General features: G+C 32.2%; 1 long non-coding RNA gene across 7 annotated transcripts; it reads left to right on the top strand.

Moving 5' to 3' along the window:
* The first annotated feature begins 9,389 nt into the window (after positions 1–9,389).
* LOC131635783 (uncharacterized) lies at positions 9,390–12,078 on the top strand. Of its 7 annotated transcripts, none has more exons than XR_009293872.1 (8): positions 9,390–9,725; positions 9,948–10,030; positions 10,240–10,271; positions 10,351–10,402; positions 10,806–10,895; positions 10,987–11,393; positions 11,489–11,658; positions 11,761–12,078. It is a non-coding gene; the product is annotated as an uncharacterized LOC131635783 (long non-coding RNA). The 7 variants fall into 7 exon arrangements; XR_009293870.1 differs by having other exon boundaries at positions 10,218–10,271; XR_009293869.1 differs by having other exon boundaries at positions 10,351–10,895.
* Positions 12,079–13,163: the final 1,085 nt, after the last annotated feature.

The following is a 13,163-nucleotide window of genomic DNA, read 5'->3' as shown; positions in this document are numbered from 1 at the left end:
CAATAGTTCCATAAAACTAAACCAAATCATTAATGGTTCGTCCCGTGTTACAATGTGCATTGTGGTTTAGAATCAAACCAAATCACCTTTAAAAATATAAACTGATTTTTTTTAAGTGAACCTATTCCTTATTGATTGAATTGTACCAATATTGTTATTTCCATTATTAGAATCACATCTTTTGAAAACAATACTATAACTATAAGTTATAGAGTATCAACCTTATAATTATTTAGCTTTAAATAGTCAATTGGTCTTCGTAAGTTGGTATCGTTGGTATCTCTGTATGAATGTTTGAAGTAATTGACTTAGGAATCCGATGAAGACGCACGACCTCCCTAAAAAATAGTTTGACTATTTTGGACGCATTAACAATTTTCTTATAAGCAATGAAGTGTGTCATCTTGGAGAATCTATCTACTACAACGAATAGAGAATCTATACCTCGTTGTGTACTAGGCAAACCAAACACGAAATCCAGGGCTAAATCATGCCAAATATCATCAAGAATATGTAAAGGCATATAAAGACTAGTGTTTTGAGAATCACCTTTAAAAACCTCACAAGTATAACACCTCTTGACTATAGCACCAACGTCCCTCCTCAAGTGTGGCCAATAAAATCTCTCCTTCAGGCTAGCAATTGTCTTGTCTCTACCCAGATGACCGCTAAGACCACCACCATGCAGGTCTCGAGTTAGCTTATCTCTTAAAGAGGATCAAGCAATGCATAGTCAATTCCCTTTAAAAAGATAGCCACCTTGAATATGAAAATATGCACAATGATGTTTTCCACTTCATTTGGCCCATAACTCCTTGAACTCAAAATCACTTTCATACAACTCTTTCAGAAACTCAAAACCTATTATCTCCTGCGCTAAGGTAGCCCTCCTAATCAACTAATCTGCTATCTTGTTAAGAGCACCTGACTTATGCTGAATAATAAAAGAATTTTTTGCAGAAAACTCACCCACCGAGCATGAATCTTGTTTATCACCTTCTGAATATGAAGAAACTTCAAAGATTGATGGTCAGTGAACAAAATAAATTCCCTCTGAACCAAATAATATTCTCACTAGCGTATAACTCTAAAGACCGCATAGAATTCCTGATCATAAGTACTCCACTCCTAGCGAGCATCGTTTAATTTTTGCTAAAAAATTCCACTATTTTCTTCTCCTGAGACAACATAACTCTATTCCCACTCCACTAGCATCACATTCAACTTGCAACACTTTTTCTAAATCAGGAAGTGCTAATATTGGTGCGGTACGTAGCTTCTCATTAAACAATGCAAAACTCCGCTCTTGCTCAAACCCTTAATTGAACTTCCCTTTCTTCAAATATTCAGTAATAGGTGCAATGATAGCAATGAAGTCCTTGATAAAACTCCTATAGAAGGTGGCAAAACCATGAAAGTTAATAGCACTCACCTTATTTTCATCAACCTCATTCCCTCATTCACCAACAACAAAGCCTAAGAAAAGTAAATTGTTGGTGTTGAATGTGCATTTTTTCTTCAGATTAATGTACAACTGGTTTTCTCGTAAGACTTGCAGCACATGCTTCAGATGCTCCAGATCCCTATCTTGTTCTTGCTATAAATCAAAATGTCATCAAAATAAACCACTACTAAAGAACTAGTAAACGGGCGTAGAATCTGATTCATCAGCCTCAAGAAAGTGCTAGGGGAGTTTGATAACCCAAACGGCATCATAACCACTCAAACAATCTGTCTTTGATCTTGAAATTTCTTTTCCATTCATCCCCATGCCTGATTCTGATATGACGATATCCACTACGCAAATCTATCTTCGAAAACACCTTAGAACCGACCAACTCGTCAAGCATGTCTTCCAAACGAGGAATTAGGAATTGATACTTGATAGTTATCTTATTGATGACTCTGATGTCAACACACATTTGCCACTGATTTCCCTTTTTAGGGATTAAAAGGACTGGTACTACATAGGGACCCATGCTCTCACGAATAAATCACTTCTAAAACAAATCTTTAATCTACTCCCTTAAAATATCATTCTCCTTGGGGCTCCTACGATAGTGAGGAAGGTTTAGTAAGCTAGATCTTGGAATGAGGTCAATCTGATGTTGAATATCTCGCACAGGAGGTAAATCGTTTGGTAACTCCTCTGCGATCAACTCCTGAAAATCCTCTAGGATCTCTATCACTTCTCCGGGAATCATTATTTCCTCCTTTACATCATTCATCAACTCTTTAATTATAATTGGATAAAAACATTCAATTTCTTTAACAGCCTCATCAATCTCCTTTTCACTTTACGTCATTACCAATAAATCATAGTTCTTTCCTTCTGGATTCTAATCAAAGTGCAAAACAAGATCTATAACAATTTTATGTGTGCCACATATAAACATTTTCACGTTATCCCGTCCTCGATAAGTGATATCATTATCAAACTGTCAAGGTCTACTAAGTAAAATATGGAAAACATCCATCACAAAGCACCTTATCTCTGTAATGTTTTTTGATGGAGATAGGAACCTGTCATACCCCAAACTTGACCAACTAAGACTTGTCCCTTCTTATTTATTTTCATTGGCACATCATTTAAAATACGTATGTATTAAAATGTATATGTAAGTGTGATCAAGATTATAAAATGGGGGTGTACAATAAATAAAAGTGTGTATTCATTTGAGCTTATTATTCATAAAATATGAGGACCCTCTTCAAATATCCAAAATTATTTCAAAACTTGGATTTTATAAATTCTTGAGTTCATTCACATTGACATCTTTGGTTTTTATAAATATTCAATTTCAAGTCTATTTTGAAATATAATAGTTTACTCTTAATTTATTTATATTTATTATGTTAAAATAATAACAAATACTTGCTCTTTCTTATATACTTTCAATTGCCTTTTTATTTTATATAAATAACATAGCACAATTGGTCAGGAATAAAGTTTGAAAGTAAGAGGGCATAAGGTGGATTCGGTTAGTTTTTAGAGTAAGCATAATTTGCTTGTTTTTAAAGCACTCAAAAATCTATTCCTTTAACTAATTAAAATTGAATTAAATGGCATAGATCCATTGAGGGGTGGAAAAATGGGCCGCCCGCCCCGCCCGCCGTCCGCCCCGCCTTAAGTCCGCTAGAAAATGAGCGGGGCGGGCATGCCCGCCAAATGAAATGGGCATAAAAATCATGCCCGCCCCGCCAAGATGGCGGATTGGCGGGCGGCGGGCTTGCCCGCCTATTTTTATTTATATTTTTTCTTCATTTTTTTAATAGATTAATAGGTTTTTTTTACCTTTTAATTAAATTTTTCACTTAATTTTTAAAATAATTTTTATAAAACAAACTTTTTAACAAATTTTACTTAAAAAAATATTACATATATTTACAAATAAATAAATAAAATAAACCATCAAGAATTGGAATTACTAGAATTAACTAAAAAAGAGCGAATTTTGAAGGAGGGGCGGGCTTTGGCGGGCGGCGGGCATTGGCAGGGCGGGCTATGGCAGGCGGCAGGTGTTGGCGGGGAGGGATTTGGCGAGCGGTGGGCCTAATAATATCCCAACCCGCCATTTTTTGGTGGGTGCGCGGGCCGGCCCGGCGGGCCACGGCCCGTTTTGCCACCCCTAGATCCATTACTTTAATTTGTCTTAATCAAGACTATTCTTAAATTGTTAGTTTTGTTTTATTTTGATTACTAGTAAGAGACCTGTGCGTTCGTACGGGTCAAACAAAGTTGATATAAATGTTAAATAAATATTTTATAGGGAGCATATCAAGTGAGAAAATTTTATAATGAGAGATGAGAGGAACATTTTATATATATAAAGAAAAAAAATATCTTAAATAATGATTTTCATATAAATATTAATTTAATTTAGGCTTAATTGCAATTTTTGTCCTCCTATTATCCGTTTTTTTGGGTTTTGGTCCACCTATTTTAAAATCCGGAATTTTAGTCCCTTTATTTTAGTTTTTTGAGAATTTTGGTCCCCTTGCAAATCCGAAGACAATTTTTAATATAATGAAACTCAAATTGATGACATATTCAACATAAATCTTAAATAAAATTAGTTTTTTTTAACAGTTCATTGTTGAACTGACAGTAATACATCATCAATGTGAGCTTCATTTCATTTAAAATTGCCTTCGAATTTGCAGGGGGACCAAAATCCTCAAAAAACTAAAATATAGGGACTAAAATTCCGGATTTTAAAATAGAGGGACCAAAACACAAAAAAATGGATAATAGGGGGACCAAAATTGCAGTTAAGCCTTTAATTTATCAGGTTGTAGTAGTTATCAGGATATGCATAGAAATTATGTTGAAAAATATATGAATATATTGTGTAGTACACTTCACTCAAACACGTATATAAAATCGATTATTCACCCGTGCGTTTGCACGGGTCGCGCAATATCATTATAAATAGTAAATAAATATAGTATAGTGATGATTAAGAAATGTTTATAAAAGATATACAAATTAAGGAAAATAAATGAACACATAATATCGTAATAAATAGTAAATAAATATAATATAGTTATGGTTAAGAAACAAATGAAATAATTAAGTTGTCATCTACCCGCTAGTACATGTCGCGCAATATCGTTATAAATAATAAATATATAATATCGATAGTTAAGAAATATATATATATATATATATATATATATATATATATATATATATATATATATATATATATATATATATATATATATATATATATATATATATATATATATATATATATATATATATATATATATATATATATATATAAATTAAGTAGTATTAATCCGTCGAAAATGTATATTTTAGTAGAAAAACAAATAAAATAATTATGTAGTCATCTACCCGTGCGTTTGCACGAGTTGTACAATATTGTTATAAAGAATAAATAACTATAGTATAGCAATGATTAAGAAATGTATATAAAATATATATCAATGAAGTAATTTCGTCCCGTCAAAAATCTATATTTTAGTAAAAAAAAATAAATGAAATAATTAAGTAGTCATCTACCTGTGTATTCACACGGGTCTCACAATATCGTCATGAATAGTAAATAAATAGAATAAAATCATGGTTAAAAAATGTAAATTTTAGTATAATAAATAAAGAAAATAATTAAGTAGTCATCCACTCGTGCGTTCATACGGATCGCACAATATCGTTATATATAGTAAATAAATATAATATAGTGATGGTTATATATATATATATATATATATATATATATATATATATATATATATATATATATATATATATATATATATATATATATATATATATATATATATATATATATATATATATATATATATATATATATATATATATATATTATAATAATAATAATAATAATAATAATAATAATAATAAACAAATTAAGTAGACTCAGCCCATAGACATTGTCAATTTTAATAATAAAAAAATTAAATAAAATAAAATTAACTAGTCTCAGGCCGTAGGACGTATGTACTTTAATTAGTATCAGCCCATAGAAAATTCATAAAATAATTTTTTTATTATCATATGAGTATATGAGCTTATAAACAATAAGTTCAAAAACATACATGTTAAACATAACCTTATTAATAATAAGCATTTTTTAAAAACTCTATCAAACAATGGGGTTGTTTGATTGTGCCTTATAAATATACCTATTGTTTTGAAATTGAAAAGAAAGGGAATCATATAATCGTAATACAATTCTTTATTAATAATATAAAAATAAAATTTGTATATTAATAAGTATTATTTTATTTACATATTTGTAAGACTAAATCAAATTACAACCTGATTTATTATAATACAATTTAACATATTTAAATCTCATTATTAGATTTTAAATATATATTAAATAATGTGATTTGATTTGCAGCTTACATATATTTTTATTCTCATTATTTAAATCTCATTATTAAATTTTAAATTTATATTAAATAATGTGACTTAATTTGCAACATACATATATTTAGGGTTTAAATATAACGGGCGCCTTTGGTGTTTTCTTTCTGTCTGGAGTTGCGGACCGCGTGAGCGACTTCTTTTTTTTCATACTGTATATACGTCTGGGCTTTAAGGAAAAACGCGTCCAAAGTGGCCGGCGTCTCGATCCCGACGGCTTTGGCGAAATCTGAAGGTGGTCGGAGGCCCCGCTCGAGCAAGAACTTTTTCATGTGGACTGTTGTGGATACCTGCACGGCCTCTTTGTTGAACCTCTCTATGTAGGCTCGGAGTGATTCGTCCTTCCCCTGGATGATGGCCTCCAGGGAGGCTTCCGATTTTGGATGCATGCGGGAAGCCGTGAAATGTCGGGAGAAAAGTTTTCCGAGCCCTTTCCATGACGTGATAGACTCGTCGGGAAGACTCTTGTACCATGTCATGGCTCCTTTGCGCAGCGTGGTCGGGAACAATCGACATTTGATTGTGCCCGGTACTCCTCTGTAATCTAGGAGGGCGTCGATGTTTTCGATGTGTTCGTCAGGGTCGGTCGTCTCGTCGTATGTGCCCAATGGTGGGATTTTTTGAGACCGACCGGCAGGGGTGTTTCCAAGATGGCGTGGGATAAAGGACCCCGACGTTCCTCTTCCTTGTCACTGAGGATGGGTGTGACAGATCGGCTGCGGCTTCGCCTGTGACGTCTATGACCGTCGTCGTGCCTCCCGGGGGGCGACTTAGACCTTCTCCTCGATTGGGGAGATGGTGAGCGGTGTCGGGAGCGATGGTTGTCACGACCTTTCTTGGAAATGGAACCTGGGCGCTCCTTCGAGGAGGGGGAGCGATGGCGCTTCTTGGTCGCGGCCTCGCATTGGGAGCGAGGTCTGTGGCCGGGGGGAGTTTTGGAACGCCGTTTCTATTCCAACGCTCCAATCCGATCGTTCTGATGTTGGATCAGGGCGTTCGTTTGCGTAAGGTCGGCTAAGACGGAAGCCATGGTCTGGTCAGGGGGTTTGGACCCTTGGTCGAGAAGAGGTTTTTGGGACCCATTTCGTGGTGGTCTTTGTCGCTGGTTTCTCCGTGGTGATGGGCGGCGTTATTGCAGATATATTTTGGGGAGGGAGAAGCTGTGAGACCGTCACGAGGATGTAGAACAGTGTTGCTAGGTGGAGGGACGACGAGGGTGCCATTGATCTTTACGAGCAGAACAGGTGGCCAGCAACTATGAGGCTTGAACTTCTGGACGGTTGAGAGAAAAAAGGTGGTTGTACCTGCAAGACACTCCGATGCCAAAGTAAGTGTTTGGACAACAAGGTACAACAGAAAAGTGAGAGAATTTGGGTTGAAAAAAATGATTACCTTACCCTCTGGGGTCAGAGGCCTATTTATGGGAGAGTTCTGTAACGGTTAGGTCCACTTTTTTGGGGATCCACGCGTGAATAGCGGCCAGAAGACACGGGAAGCTAGCCGTTGCCGAGCACTCGACTTCAGCGTGCTCGGCCCTAACTTGTTGTGTGCTCGGAACATATCGGAAGCTTGCTGTCGCATGTTTGGGCCAGGACGCGTTGGGCCAATAGAGTGGATTGGGCCTATTTCAGATAATTGGGCCGGTCCGGAACAACACTTATTTAAGAAAATAAAATAAAATCAATATATATTAAACCTTATACGGACTGATGTCAATGACTTGATATTGTATTATTTATCCGCTTATTTAAGTAACAAAAGATTAATTAGATAACGGAAAAAATATTCATTATAAATAAGGAATTGATTTATTTAAAAAAAAATAGAGATGGAAAAGATAATAGTTAAAATAATTTTAATAAAAAAAAGTAAAAAATATTTTTTATTAATCATGTACTCACTAAACATATAGTAAATTTTAAATTTAGAAATTGATTATAACACACAAAATTAATGAACTTATTGCCATTTTAAAAATATTCAAATATAATAGTACCATATCAATTTATTTCTCAATTTCTCAATTTAAATTTAGGTAGACAACACACACACACACATATATATATATATATATATATATATATATATATATATATATATATATATATATATATATATATATATATATATATATATATATATATATATATATATATATATATATATATATATATATGGGACGTATCAAATGAGAATTTTGGTTATTTTAATAACTGAGAACTTTTAATAACAACCATACGAATTAAAATCAATGCTCAGATATGAATTTATGTGATATATATTTAAACCAGAAACTATATATTAATTATTGTCTCTTAAAATTTAAGTGAAATATGAGGCATTGATTTTAAATCGTATGGTTATTATTACAAGCTCTCAGTTCTTATAATAACCAAAGTTCTCATTTGATACGTTCCTATATATATATATATATATATATATATATATATATATATATATATATATATATATATATATACTCCAAGAATAAAATTACTCCCCATCTTGACCATTAATTCTTCTAAACCTAATGATTAAAATTAATGAGTACTCCCTCCGTCCCAAATTATAAGAGAAAAAAACAAAATCACGCTTATTAAGAAAAGTAAAAACACATTTATTTGACTTATAATTTTCTTGAAATAAAGTGCTTTGGAAAATTATAAAAAAATTCTAATTGGTTGTAAGTTATGGAAATGATGAGAGAGAATGTAAGTTAAATGCAATTTGCATTTAATTTTATCTTGAAAGAAATGAAAGATAATTTTTTCTCTTATATTTTGGGACAAGAAAAATGCATTTTTTTCTCTTATATTTTGGGACGGAGGGAGTATTAGTTTTCTCTCTCCATATTTAATTACTCATTAATTTTAACCATTAGATTGAAAAGAATTAATGGTTAAGATCTGGAGTAAGTGTTAATAATTTACTTTTGGAGTAAATATATCCCTCCTCATATATATATATATATATATATATATATATATATATATATATATATATATATATATATATATATATATATATATATATATATATATATATATATATATATATATATATATATATATAATGCAATTGAAAACATGCTAATCTAATTTTTCTATATCAATCAATTTTTACGTGATATTTTCTGTGAAATGAATTGAGTAATAAATAAATTAAAAAAAATCAGATTTAAGAATATCAAGAATTAGAATTAGAACTTAAAAATTTCAAATCAAAAGGTATTGGAGAGAATTTGAATCTACCATATAAGAACAACAATGGTTGTGGAAAAACCTATTCTACCATTTTTCTAAAATTTGCCACATTATCACTTTTCCCACTTTTCATGTCTTTTTCTACCCGTATGCTATTTGTGTTTGGACTAAACCATTACTTTTATAATACACTTATTCTTCTATATTAGAACCCTATTTCGTTATGTTATACCTTCTTTCCAACATTTGGTTGCCTTTTACGTTTTTACTCCCAACTAAAAAATAAAGCTTTCTACCTTTTGCTATTGTAGCTTATACATTGCACAATGCTACCTTTTGCTCAGTCTGCTGTACCGATTCATTATCTTTGTTCATTAACATTGGGTTCCATAACCTATCCTTTCAACTTCTCTCTAATCTCTCTTCTCCTTACCAAACATGTTACCAACTATTTTTCTCTCTTCTTCTGCTTCGATTCTAGTTCGACTCATCTCCTTTGTTCGCGTTTGAAGATGTGGTGTTGGGTTTTGAACGTTTGATGATGAATGTTGAGTTGAAACAACTCTGAATCGGCAAAGCTGGGTGATATCTTTCCGAGTGTATGTTACTTTCTCTTTAATCTCTCTTCTTCTCTCTCAAACTTTCTGAAGGGTTTGTGAAATTGAAAATGATGAACAACTTTTAGGTTTCTTGATGTTTGTGATTTCTGTGTTTGATATTTGTGGTTCTTTAACGTGAACAATGGTCTTTACCGGTGAGTTATGATTCTAACAAGGCATGGACTAAAATTATTTGTGTATTAACAGGATTTTTTTTTCCAGATCCAACGCCTCCATGGCTTAGGGTTTGCATTGATGATATGTCTGAGAAAGATGTAGTTTACTCAAGTAAAAATAAGTCCAGGGTATGTATTGATTTTTTTAGAGTTATGCTATTTTTATGTTTTCAATATATTTATTGTTTATCTTCCTTTTGTTTTTGTCGGTATTTATGGTTGATTGGTTTTCTTAGTCTTTATGATACAATATTTCTCAGTTTTGATACAATATTTCTCAGTTGGTCTTTGGTTTTGCTGTCATTCACACTCACAGGTAATTTTTTTCATGGTTGCAGCATCTGGAAAATACTATTGTTGTCATTCACAGGTAATTATTTTATATGGTTTATTTGATAATTCAAGTTCTTCGAAGGTGCTAAGTGTTTAGTTGGTTTTTAATTGAACAGACATGTAAGGAACAAGTGTTGAAAATGAAGATTGCTAAACCTGCTACTGCAAGTAATGTTTCTGTTTTAATAATTTGAAAATTTTGTTTAGTTTTGAACATGTGTTAAGCGCCTTGATAGTTTGGACTCATAATCATGTTTCAGTTTGGTCTGAATTAATTGCAGAGAATGAATATGAAACCCTGATCTTTGAAAGTTGAAACCATGTTTTGTCATTATTATTTTGTTAGCCATAATTTATATTTGTTTTTGTCATTTTAGTGTGTCATCCTGGAAACAGATGAGTTTGTATGTGGTGTAAACAGATTTCCAGCGACGAGTGTGGTGATGGTCCGATTCGAAAAGATTTTTGTTTGAAATTTTCAATTTATGTTTTGTTAATACCTTATTCTATTGTATTTGATTTGTTTAAGTTTTATAACTTATGCTTAACTAATTGTTATGATTCTTATTAGGTGGGTAACACAATGAAGAAAGTGCAGGATGTGAAGGAATTGTTATAGATTTGAAATTGCCAAATAGATTGAATTCTTAATCATTTTTCGGTATCTTTGTTGGATCTCATTTTTTCTTTCGGTTTCAAGTTTCTCTTTTTTTCTTCTGATGTTGATAATGTTTAATCTCATTTTGTTGCAGGAAAAAGTTTAGATTCTTTTTGTACATTTGAATGGTTCAATCACTTGACTCTGAACATATTGTTTTATCAGTTTTGAATGGTATGTTTAGTAATTCGTAATAATAAACTAATGTATGATTTGTTCAAGAATACGGAGCCGCAAAAAGTACGAAACAAATTATTTCAGTAGCTTCGGTTAGCTTTTTGAAGGTCTTCACTTCATTTGAAACATAAAGAGATGTGTTGCATTGCAGGTTATAAATAATTTTTTTGAAGGTTTACTTTTCATCTAATGATTATTTATGTTGGCTGTGAATTGTACTAATGTAATCAATGTCGAATTCCGTCTTCGACAATTAACTCAATGCCACCCTTTAGGGTAGCAGCACCTTCATTAGGGCTTAAAGCCCACTTCCTATGAAATCAGGTAAGTGTTTCATTCATTTTCATAATGCTGCAAAATTGAATATCAAGATTTATGGTGTTTAATTATTTTTGACATTATGAATTATTTTTAAACAGATTTTAGATTTTTCAATCAACTTAAGATTGGTGAAAGAAAAGATTAAGATAGTACTACTGTGAGAGAACTCAGCAGAGTGGCCTGGAAGTGCATATGATATGTTGTCCAAAATCTGCAACCACTTTTGTGATGACCTGATATACTGTTAAAATTTGTCAAACTAATCCGGGTAAGCCAGTGAGATTACGTTGCGGTGTTCTACTCTGCCACTGATATACTATTAAACCATGTCCATGTTGTTTTGATCTAATTTTTCTCTTTTTTATTTCAGGAGATTTAGAGGTAGCTATGTACAAATGTGGAAAGTACATTAAGGACCATTGTGGTAGCTATGCAGGTATGTCAAGTAATGCAATTTTGTTTTGAGCTGCGATATTTTTTATCTACGAAGATGATCAATCAATGTTTTTTTCAATACTTTATATCATATTTCAATACTTTATATCGTCTAAGAAGCAACAACATATCAAATACGGCGGCGTTTTCAACGTCTCTGCAAAATTAGCATCACAACCAATCAAATCAAGAGACGCATCTCTCATGCAGGCAACCGAGAATCAAACCTTAGGACAAACCCAAATCAAGGAAATCCCGCCTCTGTCATGCAATCAACAGCCGCAGTAAACACAATTGTCGTTCTTCTCAACTGCGACGACATCTCAGACATTTCCAGAAACCAAGGCGTGAGCATCTCCGAAACTGAAGTTCGTGGAAACCGTGTGATCACTGAGTCGGTTGGGTCACAAGTTGTATGACAGTTTGTTGAACCTGATGTGCCAATGAACGGTCTTGGTTTCTTGGATTGTGACTATATTCCTACTGGTACATCATGTATTTGAATTATGGTTTAATCAATTATTTGATACTAAAAAAAGGCATTACCTGCCTATTCTAGGATTCATATAATCATGATTGTTGGAATTATGATTTTAGATAAAATGAAGTGATAAATAATAACATCTAATATTATTGATAATAACTTGATAAGTTGATACTGACTTGATGTAAAAGACTAAACATTAATCCCTATTTGTAGAGGTACAAGACTTATCCTAAATAAATAGAGAAAAATCATGACAATAACTATAAAATTTGAAAACTAATCTTAGAAGATACTCTAAGATTAAAAACTGACCATGGAAGATATACCAACATGTTCTAAAATATTATTATGAGATGTTATCTCATATAAATTACTAACAATTATCATGCAAATAAAAAGCTATATAGTTTCATTTAGGTTAGGAGTGCATTGCTAAGATATCAATCTTACAAATGTATACGCCATTGGTTTCTCTCCGTTTCAATTTATATGCATGCCTATAAATTCTATAATTTTTCTTACTTTTGTAAATGTGAGAGTTGCTCATAACTATAATTATTGTGGAGCAACCCATTCCATTCTCTTCCAGCGATCAATTTATTCCAACTGAAAAATGAAAATGCACTAATCACAAAGGCATTGAGAATGAGAAATGGAAAAGCATGAGATCTAGATCAATCAATTGTTGCTTTACTTGCATGATTTGCAGGACCAATATTCTCATTTAAAAAGCACTTTCACAATAAAAATGATCTTGACTGTGTTAGATAAAGTTTAAGACATCTTAACTTAGACTCTCATTTCATCAAATCCATTTTAAAATACAAATTCAACAATATCTCTTACATTTT

Source organism: Vicia villosa, unplaced genomic scaffold (genome assembly GCF_029867415.1).
Source record: "Vicia villosa cultivar HV-30 ecotype Madison, WI unplaced genomic scaffold, Vvil1.0 ctg.001544F_1_1, whole genome shotgun sequence".
NCBI lineage: Eukaryota > Viridiplantae > Streptophyta > Magnoliopsida > Fabales > Fabaceae > Vicia > Vicia villosa.
Note: the sequence above shows the minus strand (reverse complement) of the source record. Positions and strands in the feature narration are given on the sequence as shown.